This window comes from Haliaeetus leucocephalus, unplaced genomic scaffold, assembly GCF_000737465.1.
Source record: "Haliaeetus leucocephalus isolate CR32 unplaced genomic scaffold, Haliaeetus_leucocephalus-4.0 Scaffold932, whole genome shotgun sequence".
Taxonomy (NCBI): Eukaryota; Metazoa; Chordata; class Aves; order Accipitriformes; family Accipitridae; genus Haliaeetus; species Haliaeetus leucocephalus.
Genome location: NW_010973368.1, coordinates 4,763,524 through 4,775,665, shown reverse-complemented (window position 1 = coordinate 4,775,665; position 12,142 = coordinate 4,763,524).

Below are 12,142 nucleotides of genomic sequence, written 5' to 3'. Positions count from 1 at the left end.
AAATGAAAGATTGATTGGAGAGATACCGGAGAAAAGTGATGGTAGTTTTAATGAGAATGTCAGTGGATTATGGGGGAAGGATGTAAGCTGACAGGCTGAGTCGGGAGAGCCAGCGAGGAAGATGCACATCACGTAATGAACCATATTACCATTCTGGCCAAATGCAGGGCTCTGCGTGCAGGCTGTGCCTCTGCCCACATGCCTGGCCTTCCTGGGAGCAAACGCTCAATGCACTGATGTTCTCCCCGGCTAAAACAGTTGCCAGCAGTGCAGCTAGCTAATGCATGGTGGTGCAATCCTTTATGAAAGTCATTAACTCTAAATAGGCTGTCTCATATACAAAATATTCAACAAAAACATCTTTGCTCGTTGGCCTTTCCTCCATGTACAGAATAGCATCAGAATGAAAAAAGAGACCAGAAGGAAAGAAAAAGAAAGGGCTCTCCTAGATCAGAAGAGGGATCTGTGTAGACTAGCATTCTGTTTCTGGAAGCGGCTGGTAGCAAACACCTTAAGAAGAGCATAAGAACAGAGCAGGAGGACAATGCTCCTGCAGTGTCCTCTCCCACTCACCAGCACAAGGCTTCCTGCACCAGCAAATACATCATTCTTGAAAGAGATGCAGAAGCCATATAAAACATGGGCATTCACAACACCTTGCAGCAAGGTGTTCCCCAGGTAAGCCACATGTTGTGTGAAGAGCATGACATCTCCTCGTGGCTCTTCTGACCCACTTACCAGCTACTTTCACCCACTTCTCAGCCTGGAACATGCAGTGAACATTTGAGCCTAGTCATCAGCAAATAATTATTTATTAATTTCCCTGCTCATGTTGCTGGCTTTACCTATAGGTTTACTGCATGTATAATTTAGCATCTTCAACTTCATTCATCATGATCTTTGCACCTCCTTTCTCCTCCCCTCCTTTCCACATGCACTGAAATGAAGCCACCACTCAGGTGAGGCAATATGGGGTTTATCAGGCTGGAGTTACACCAGGGAGGAGCTGGGAACACTCAACTGAACTGAAACTAGAAGGGAAATGTGAGTGAATGACATGCTATTAATGGCTAATAATGCTTCGCCACGACAAAAGCAGAGTCCTGAAACACTGGTGGTTACTGATGATCATGGCCCTGCTTCTGGTCCCTCATCCAGCTTCCCAGGTAGCTCAGCAACTGGCAGCTCTGCCACTGCTTCAGGACACCTGCAAGAGCCCCAGAGAGAGGTCCAGCACCCTGAGACAAGGCAGATGCAGCAGCTCATTTGCTCCCTGTTGGTGACCAATGTAATATGTGATGTAACAAACAAGGAGAAAGCACTGGAGCTCCCGAGCAAAAGCTTGGAGAACTCCCAGAGCACATTTAGCCATGTTGCAACAGAGCATGAATCACTGCAGCAGGTAAGAGTCACATCTGATGCAGCTTTTATCCTCCTGCAGTGAGGACTGCAGACCTCATCAGTGGCAATTTGGGGAGTTGTGGGTGGGGGATGCTGCTCTGCAGGTGGATTTTGCTGTTGGTGAAGGCGCTGCCCTCCCAAGGGAGAACACAGTCGTGGGGCTGGGGGCTCCCCAGCAGAGCTGGAGAGGGAAGCAGGGCAGAGATGTCTCTTGGGTCGTTGACAGCAGGCTTCCATCTCACATCCACAAATGTCCTCAATCTGCTTGACTCCTGAACCATAATGGTGGCAGCTCCATGCTGTGGGTGACCCAGGGAAGAGATGTGTGAACTGGCCGCTTGTGCCCCCCAGCCCCCCCGCCCCGCAGCACCGCTGCACCCTGCACTGCCCCCATCTTAAAGCAGGGCTCCCACTCTCCTACCCCTTCCGTATCTTCAGCCTCCAGTGAAAACTCTCTCCACCCCACACCATTTGCCCCACTATTGCCTTTTGTGTGCCATGAGGGACGGAGAGTTGGGCCCAGAAGAGCTGACTGCCGCGGGGCGTATGCTCCGTGCTTGTCACTGGCCGGTGCCTCCCGACTGTCCCAGACAGGGCAGCGTCTCAGCGGTCTGCTTAGGTGAGCAGGGGGCTGTGGGCCAAGCAAGCTCCCTGAGCTCTGCAACCCAGTGGGCTGATCAGCTGATTCATTCCCCACGGTGCAGTTCCTAGCACTTTGCCCAGTTTGTGTTAGCCTCTGACGAGATGGCATTTTTGATAAGAGGCGGGTTGGAGCCAGCCGAACCTTCAGGTTGTTTGTCTTGGCCGTGCAAGCAGGTACGGCAGGAAAAGGCAGTTGCGCTGGAGTGAGTTTAGTGGCCTTGTGCCGATTTCCTCCCTGTGCAGCCCCTTCATTTGCTACTCCTTCCCCAGGGCCCAGGTGATGAAGGCTTTGGGGAGGTGACTCCGTCCCGCCCCGGCAGGGACGGTGGGATCGCCGCTTCCCTTCACCTTGGTCACTGCTCCACTGCCTTCGGGCGCTTCTCTGGTACGGGAGAGCGTAGGAAGGGGTCATCACGCTTGCCTGAAGACCACCCTCCTTGCCCGTGCCTGCGCCTTCCCGCGGGAGTTGCCCAATGACGGCTGACAGCCCGGCCCCCTCCCCGACCCGCAGGGCCCTTCAGCCGCCCAGGGGAGGATCTGCCTGGGGCGGGGGGGAGCACGACGGCTACCCGGGGAGGAGCGGTCATCGCAAGGGGCTCGGCCGGGCTCTCCGGGGCGGGACCGCGGGCAGGGCTGCGCCCCCCGCCCGCCGCCGCTCCCGGCGGGCTCCCAGCGCCACCTGCCGCCTCGGCCGGGCATCCCCGGCGCCGGTGCCGGGGGGTGCTCTCCCGTCCCCGTGTGCCAGCCCATCCCCAGCACCCCCGGGGGCCGCTCCGCAGGAGGTGACAGGCTCACCCGTCATACGCGGACCTGCGGCTCTTCCTCGACCGCGAAGGGGCCGGAGAGGGGCCGGCGGCGGCCCTGGAAAACCGGGGCGGGAGCGGGAGCTGGGTGCCCGGGGAGGTCCGACGAGAAGTGCCGGCGTTGGGAGGGTGCTTGGGAAGCCGGTGCCTCCTGCACGAAGGCCCTCTCATCCCGGCGATCACCCCAGCCCCTCCGCTGGCTCTTTCTGACCCCGACCACCCTTGTTCTTTCCAGGTTTCGCATCACACCGAAGGCCCCTCCATCCCCACAGCGTCATCTCTTCCGCTCCTGTCTCCCAGTTCCTTTCGGTCCTGCCCTCCGCACCGTGCCGAGGCCCCTGCTGCCCGAGCCCTCCCCAGGGCTTCCCCTGGCCCCGATCCCCTCAGAGCCCCCAAAGTGGTCATGCCCCCGCTCCCCACTGCACGGCTGCTGCTCCGCTCCCTGGGCACAGCCTGCCCGCTGCCCCTCCAGCTCTGTGGGGCAGCCCCCTTTCCCCAGCTGTGAGTGAAGCAGATCCTGGCTTCTGCTTCTGGCAGGCGTTTTGGAAACCCGGGTACTAGCTGTGCTTACCCCAAATCCACCAGACGGGAATCTGAGGGAAGCGAGTGAAGACAAGTCTGGAGAAAGTCCAAGTCTCACTGCTGTGGGACTTCTCCTTTATATTTATTCCTCATTTTTCTGTTCCCTCCCATAACTCCTCACCGGGTCTTCAGAGGTGAATAATTCACCTCCCTCCTTGCTGTTTACACTGCGGTCCTCTGTAGTCATCTTCTGCAGTTCTCCACTGTGGAGGGCCACTGCTTCTCCACTGCAGTACTCTGCTGGGTTTTCCTCGCTCAGTCACTGCCCCTGCGAGGAGGAGGGAGAGTAAGGCCGAAGGTGCCGTCCCCACAGCAGATACCACACCGGCTCTGTAGGCCCTGGACCACCATTGGCCTTTGGACACGCCCAGAAGCTTGGCAATAAGGGAAATTACCATCTGACAGGAGCATGCCCTTTCTTCAGGCAAACTGATGTGTGGTTGCCCTTGATATGGTGCCATCGGGCCAACCTTGGGTTTAATCAAAGCAGTGCTGAGGGCTTCATTTGTTTGATACCAAATCCATCAGGTGTTTCCTGGAAACTGGCAAACAGCTACCCATGATCAAATCGCAGTTTTCTTTTCCATCAGTTGAGAAATGGAAGTAGCATCTCAATTATTTTTCCTTGGCTCATTTAGGGAGATGATATTACTGGATGAAGGTTTACCCTTCAGCCCTGCCCAGCCCAGAAGGGGTATTGGCCTCAGGGGCCTGGTGTTTGCTCCCAACATCTGTAGGGATATCTCAGCCCCCTGCCCCGGCACAAGGAGTTGCCTCCCCTGGGAGTCCAGGCCACATGGGGGCTGGAAACAGGTAAACATGGGGCTGCCTCCAGCCTCCTCAGGGGAGGACCTGATTCTGCCTCTCATCCTCTTCCTGAACAGGGCTTTGAATTTCTTTTGTTAGAGCAAATTCCACCCCAGGAAAAGATGCTATTCATCACCAGCAGGGACAGAGAGCTGCCCAGAGGATGTCCTAGCTGGTGATGGGGCTGAACAGACATCTAGCTTGGGGCTGCACAGAAAGAACCTTGACCTGCTCAGGGATCAGTGTGGGAATCCACTCCACGTGGGCACCCAAATGGCAGGGATAACGGCCCTTCTTCTCGACCAAGTCCAGGGCTTAAACATGGGCTCAGAAAGTTAAGTGCCTGGGCTCTAGCTCCTCCTAAACCTGCCACAGTTTCAGCCCAGCATCTTTCATACCAAACTACCTGATGGGATAGGATGGGACTGGCTCCTTCAATGGAGCTGGGCAACCATGTGTAAGGCATGTGGGGACAGAGAAGAGCAAGAAGCAAGATGGTCTTTGACTTGGCATTGGGTGGCTGGAGGCCTGGTCTCTGCTCCAAGTGCTGCTGGTGCATTTTATGTAATGAATCATAAATGGAAACTGCACCCACTGGGATGGGTGGAAATGAAACAGACGGAATCTGGCCTCCGTGCAGCAAACAACTAGTCAGTTAAAATCATTGCCACCTGCAGTGTGGCTGGAGTAGTGGTTGTGTGCAGTGCATCTAGTGCACTAGTGGATAGCTAGCATTTTTGCAGAGCCAAAGTAATTTAAGAACTGCTCTTACAGACCCACTGGAGGAACACCTTGATGGCAGGGGCAGCAGCCATGTGATGGCGGGGAGAGAGATTGCTTCTCCCAGAGCACTGCTGCGGCAGGCAGGAGGTTTAATCCAAGTCTATTTTCTGGAATTGATTTAACACTGTGTTCATTTATCTGCAGCTTCTGCTGTAACATTTCATATTTCAGATCTGATTTCACTGTTTCCAAGGCTGAAAGGCTTCTCTAGGGAGCAGCAGTTCTGCAAGAGAACAACAAGTAGGAGCCCTAGGGAAGGAGCAAAAGGGAAGGAATATTTTATCTTTAGTAACTGGTCATTTCCATTTTGGAGGCAGTGAAAGAAGAACCATCTGGTGGGTGCTGAATATTCACTATGTAAACAGTAACTCGATTATGAATATGTGCATGTGTTATTGTTATTTATTATTTATAGGATTCCCTAGGTGTGCATAACACTTCACAAGCAGAAAGGAAGACCAGGGCTCTTGCACCTTGATGTGCCCAATATAAATTTGACACAGAGCTCAACAGCAGCAAAGCATGGCAGATGAGGGCCAGGGGTGAGGAGAAAGATGCCACCCCTGTGAAAAAGGGCAGTGAACAATTTCTGGAGCAGTAGCTGCTCCTGCTGACAGCAGATTGCTTCAGATGACCACCCTCACATATTCATGCCCGCCACTCTGGGTTTTAATCCTCCCCTGCAATAAACAACATTTACATTTATCATTTGAATTCTCTGCTCCTTAAGAGCTCTGCTCCAGCAGTGTCCTGCCTGGAAATGATGCAGAACAAAAGGAACCTCGGTCCAATACCTTTCCTCACTGTGGTATTCACCTGGGGGTGATGGGACTGCTCAGTTGGCTTGAGCTTTATGGCTCAGGAGCTTCAGATCAGTCAGCTGAAACAAAAAGAGACATTTTATTGTGCATTTCTCCTGCTAGCCAAAGTATCTTGAAAGCAAGAAGAAGAGTCCCATCAAGTCCCAGGATGACACCTTGTTGTCAGAGTATAATGTCTGATACTGAAGCCTGCTTGGGATGATGGGAATTTGAGAGCACACAGACACCCGCATAGGATGCTCAGAGCTTTGCAGGAAGAAATGCCTGTAGTACTTCTCCCTTCTCTTGTCCTTCCTTTTCTTTTCACTGCTTGAGCTTTTTTCCTATAGAGGTTTTTGCCACAGCATTCAGCCATTCCTCTGGTGCCTAGCCAGTATTGTGGGCAGGGTGTGATGAAGGGGACAGCCATAGGCACTGAAAGGGAAGGATCCTGGGTCCCTTAGGGAGCGACTCCCCACACTGTTATGGGGACAGGCCTCAGGGGCACCTGCAGGGCCAGGGGGATGGAGGAGTGGGTACACCACAGTCAGGGACAACGGGCCTGGCCTGAGCTCAGGCCCATATGTGCCTTCCCTCCTGCAACATTCCCTTCCCACTTATCATTAACATTTTCTCTTCCTGCTGTTACTCTCTGACACACTGAACTTTACTTGACTGCACAAGTTTGTTTCCTCACACCACCAGCAAGCAGCAAATGAGTCAAATGTCGATTTTTGCGACAGCTTTCCTAACACAGCAGGGCATGCCATAAATTGTGGCTTAGTGCTCATTTCAAACAGGCCTGGTGCTTTGTTGCACAGGCCAGCTAGAAGAGCCCAGAGCATCATCAACGACATGATATCCCAACTCCGTGGAAACACGTTGCCCATTGGTCTTTCTCCTCTGCTCCCAAAAAGATATTTAGATGTTTATATGACTCCAAGAATGAGGGAGATAGGCTAGGAAGGTCAGGGAGACACGTAAGGACTTTCACACAGGATGAGGCAATGTTAGTGACTGCTCTGATTTTTTGTGGCAAGAGTTCTATATTCCTTGTAGAGCACCTGTAAACAGCTGGTATCCTGCAGTCGCAGGACTCCCCCTGTTAGTCACCACCAACATCAGAGGAATGTATCCATCGTGGCAACTCCTTGGTTGCAGGAGGAGCAGTCCCAGGTAGCCAGCACCAACTCAGGCAAAGCACAGAAAAGCAAATCAGCTAATGTTTTGCAGGATGGCCTTCCTTGCACCCTAGGCATCAAGTCCTGTTTTTAAAAAATACAGTGAGTTGGAAGACCCCTAAGACACATTTTAGAAAGCAACCAGTTTTTTCCTTGTCTAAATATACCCTTGGTGCTCACACTACTGGGGCTGCGCCTCAGTCTTGGACTTTCTGGCAGAAATGACAACAGCCTGGACTGTGCAGTGGGTTGCTATTCGGATGTTCAGAAAGTGGGTTTTGTTCAATAGACATAAAACATCTTTTACAGCCTACTCAATAACTCATTTTTCCTTTGGAGGCAACTGACCCTTTGTCAATAAACCTTTCACTCTATCTTCTGAAGTGCTGGAAATCCATTTGCTGAAGAACATTGTCACGGGGAAAGGTGGAGAACAAGCCCTTTTGAGGAGTGGGGTTCTAGGTGCATTTTTTTTCCCTCAGTTCCATTTCTTCTCTTCATTCACATGGCTTATTGACCTGAAAATGTCTCTCAAATACAAAGATACAGCAAGCCATGGATATGTCGTTAGGTGGCAGATTATTTACTCATTTACTTTAGAACTGTCTGGATTAGTTTTCAATGTATGCCACTATCTGGATCGTAACGTGTCCCTGCATAAATATGTTCTACACCGAGCATTACCTCCTAGCTTAGTTTTATGCTGAATGATAAGCTGGGAGATTTGTAATGAGAAAACAGCAGCTGTATCAGCCTGGGGAAGGCTTGGCACACTGAGGCAGGAGGTATGGCTGTATAAAATCCCTCTCTTTCCCAACACTGTCCTTGAAGGAAGGAGAAGGGGAGGGCAGGTGAAGATTGGCCAGATGGCAGCTGAAAAAGAGGTTCAGTAGCTTAAGTCATAAATTCAAATACAGCACACACTTGACAGTGTGCTAAAGTCATGGCCATCTGTCAACCATTTAGTTACCATCTCTTCCCTTGTTAATAAGTGTCCTCCTCACTGAAACCCCCAGCACAACTGATACAGCACAACCGGCAATCTACATCAAAATGATTAAAAGCTGGCTACATGAAACTACGCTGTCAGTCTGTCTGACCTCAGTGCTGGGTGCCCCTCAGCTCTCAGGTACTTGAACAACAGAAACAATACCCCAGGTCCTTCAGTCTTCCTTTCAGAGGTTTCCAAAACACAACCCAAGAGGAAAGATTGAAGGAATAGGGTGGCTTCTTCTAGAGAATACATGGTAGCTACTTTCAAGTGTGTAAAAGACTGCAGAGAGGAAAGGATTCATCTTTCTCTGTATCCACTGGGCATGGAATAAGGGCTAAGGCCTTAGACTGCTGCAAGGGAGTGTCAAGTTAGGCATGAGGAAATACTCTGAAAGGATAACAATGAACTGAATGGATTGCCTGGGGGTGGTGGAGAATCTCCATCACCAGAGATCTTCAGGACGTGATTAGACTCTTGTCTGCGAGGGATAGGTATACTTGGGGCAAGGATACAGAGGAACTGGGAAAGATGGCTGAGTTGGCCTCTGAAGGTCATTTCTCACTATGAGTAAGAGCTTAGCATTAGATTTCTGTTTCAGGAAGATCAGGTCCATCCCAACAACCTCAGTAGTATAACCCAGAGCTGAATGAGGAAAGGACTGAGCTCCTTTTTCCTCTTGGAGTTCATGTCTCCACCTAGGCAGATTTGAATCTGGTCAGCATAAAGGCACACAGCTCTGCTGCCATCCATGCTGTATTTGTTTCATTGCTAAATTGAAGACATCAGGCCTTGCCTGCTACTTTTTGTGGCCTTTCAACTTTACCTAACCAAACAGGAAACCTCTCCAGACATTGTGGACATTCAAATTTTGAAAACTGGAAAAAGAAAAACAAACAAACAAACCCACAAAAACTTCATAAGGCTTGTATTTAAGTGGTAACTTAAGGCAAGCAGCACCAAGTTTACCACAGAGAGCATTCATTTCTTCCAAACTATCACAGCAAATAGCAGAGATTAACTCACTCATTTCAGAGAAAAATCACCATCAGACTGTGTCTTGAATGCTAAGCTAATGGGGCTGTCCGAGGCAATGCACATTTTGAGCTGGAAGAAATTATACATAATTTGGGATGCAATTTAAAGTGAGACCTTGAAAGATGTTGAGCAGGCTGTATCAGAGCATGGCATCGACTGGAACTGTATTTAATTCTGCTTCAAATGTCTGAACACAAGGAACTAGGAGATCCGGGGGCCAAGCTGTCATCTGCCAGTCATCATCAAGTGTAGCCCAGGTTATTGAAGTAGGAGATGAAAACACCAGCTGGCTGACAACTGTATAGATTATGCCAGTGGCTTCCCACCCCACTTGCTAAAGGGACATATTGGGAAAGGGTCCATACCAGAGAAAGCCCTTCTACACAACTGGCCAGCACGGGAGAGTGGAGTGGTGACATTCAGCAAAATCAAGGCTGGGGTGAAAGAGAGGGACTGGCTGTGGTATGCTGTGCTAATTTCTGGAGAACATCTGCACAGTAGGTAATAACAACAATAAATTGCTCTTACAGTTGTTCCTCATGCCCATCTGTCAAGGTCTTCCAGAGAAAGGCACATAGCATAATCCCTACCCTATTCAAAAGACAGGAAAACCTTGACACATGGGTGATTTACCTATGGTTGAAAAGCAGGATGGGAAATACTCCATCTCCTGGGTCACTACCAGACTCTGTCCAGAGAAACTCTATGTCTCCAGAGAAGGAAAAGGGACATAATATTTCTGAATGCCACACATTCAAGTTCTCTTGTAATGTTGATTTTACAGCAGGAGAAAATACAATTTCTGCAGTAAATATTGTTTCTTTTTAATGCTTGCTCATTATTCACTTACTCCTTGTGCTAATCTCCCTATTTATCCATCTCTCTCTTATATACACATGCACGTGCATAGGCAAATTCATCCCCAGACAACTTCTCCCCCATCCTGCCAGCAGCTCATCATATCAACACAGCAACACTGAAAGAGGAATTTTTTCTACTGTATTCTAAAATATGAAGCCAGTATTTTGACAGTGACAAATCATAAGCATCAATTTGCAGGAGCATTTTAATGAGAAGGGGGGGGGGATAATCTGCTTCACCATTCTTTCCTTTCCTTTCCTTTCCTTTCCTTTCCTTTCCTTTCCTTTCCTTTCCTTTCCTTTCCTTTCCTTTCCTTTCCTTCCCTTCCCTTCCCTTCCTCTTCCCCTTCCCTTTCCTTTACTATTCCTTCCTTCCTTCCTTCCTTCCTTTCTTCCCCTTTGGCTACAGCTTGTGCTGCTCCCTACACAGGCAGGATTAATGTCTTTCATGAGATGCAGTCCCTTCAGTCAGGAGTCTTTCATGACATGAAAAGGTTTCTCTGTAATTTTTTTTATTATTATTATTTTGATGTAAGCTGTTAAAACATGGAGAAAACACTGTCTAATTATTTAAAGATAAAATCCAGGCTGGGTCACGTATCTCTACTGCAAGGCTCAGTCTACTTCAAATTGATGAGTTGAGGGAATATTGGAGGATTTTTATTCTCAGTAGTCGTGACAGGAGAATGAGGGAGGTGGGAGTGAAAGCTAGATGGGTTCTGAGCAGCTTTCCCTCCAGTTCTGCCAAAGGTGTCTCTTAGTTGTTCGTCACTGCAGATCCAGTGCCTACAGGCTTGGTTTGCACTTGCTTTTTATTATTGCCACTGTTTTTCTCAGAAATGTTGAATCATGAAAGTTATCTGGGAGAAAAAAGTTATTTCTGATAAAGAACCCTTGCACACTCGCTTGCTGTCACCACCCTCCATGCGAGTGCACGTGCAGGAGACAAATGCAGCCGCTCTCCCCTCCAGGCCTCTCTCCCTAGAAACTGAGACACAAAGCACACTTTAATTTTGCTCTGAACCTTCAGGCAAAGGGAGAGTTTCTTTTGGAGAAGCAGAGTCTGTGCTGAAGGGCTGGCCAGTAAGCCTAGGACCTAAGATTAGGTTAAACCCGTCTTTTTTTGACTTTTGACCAGCGCAGAGTTTAACTGTCTCCAGGGGCAAAGCTGCAGCCCAGCAGCTGCCTTCTCTCCCCTTCTCCTGTCATGGGTGGTGGGAGAGAGGGATGCTTTTCCTCAGAGCTGGGAGGGTGCGGCATGTAGGTGTGTAGGAGAGTGAGAGGCTGTGCACAGCGCCTGTGTAGACAGTACAAGGACTGTGTGGGTGGGCGGGGGGGTGGGGGGGTGAGGGTGTGCAGCCCTCAGAGGGCAAACACACGTCTGCAAAGCTTCTGCCAGCATGTCATACTGCCCAGGCACCACCTGCCTAGCTCAAAGCCTTTCCTAGCTACCTGCTGTTGTGCAAAGGAGCCCTGCAAACCCAGGGAGGCTTTGAACCTGCAGGGACTCTCCCCCAGGTTTCCCCTTGCCTCAGATGCTGGTTCCAACAGGGGCAGCTTTGGGGCGACAGGGAGACACGCTGAAGCCCCACCTTGCCCCCCTCACCCACGTAGTGGGAAGGAAGGATGCTCTGCGGGCTGGAGAGGGCAGGACGTCCCTTCCCACCGCCTGCTCTCCCCGTGGGACTTGTCAGGACCTCGGAGCCCTAAGCACACCCTTCTCCTCCCCGGGGCCCCGGGGGGTGCTCGGGGGGAGGCGGAGGGACCCGTCGGCGCTGCGGATGGTGCTGAAGGGACAGCTCCGGGTGGTGCTGAAGGGACAGCTCCGGGGCTGACGGGCCGGGAGGGGCGGCGGCCGGGGCCGGGGCCGGGGCCGGGGCCGGGGCAGAGACACCGGCGGGGACAAGGGCAGTGGGAGCGACCGGGCACGGACAGAGCCGGGGGAGGGAGAGGACCGGGCAAGAACAGGACTGGGGAGGGAGATAGAGACAGGTGGGGGGAGGGAGAAGAGAGGACAAGGGCTGAAAAGCGCAGCGACAGAGAGACAGAGACAGGGGAGGAGACGGACAGGGACAGACACGGGGCAGGCACGGCGGGGGGACGGGACAGGGACCAGGCCGAACGGGGCGGGACAGCAAAAGGGCAGGAGGGGAAAGGGAGAGGGAGAGGGAGAGGGAGAAGGAGGACGGGCGCTGGGCTGTGCTCCGGCTCGGCTGCCGGGGCGCTCTCGGCATGGCCGGGGGCGGCCGCCGCG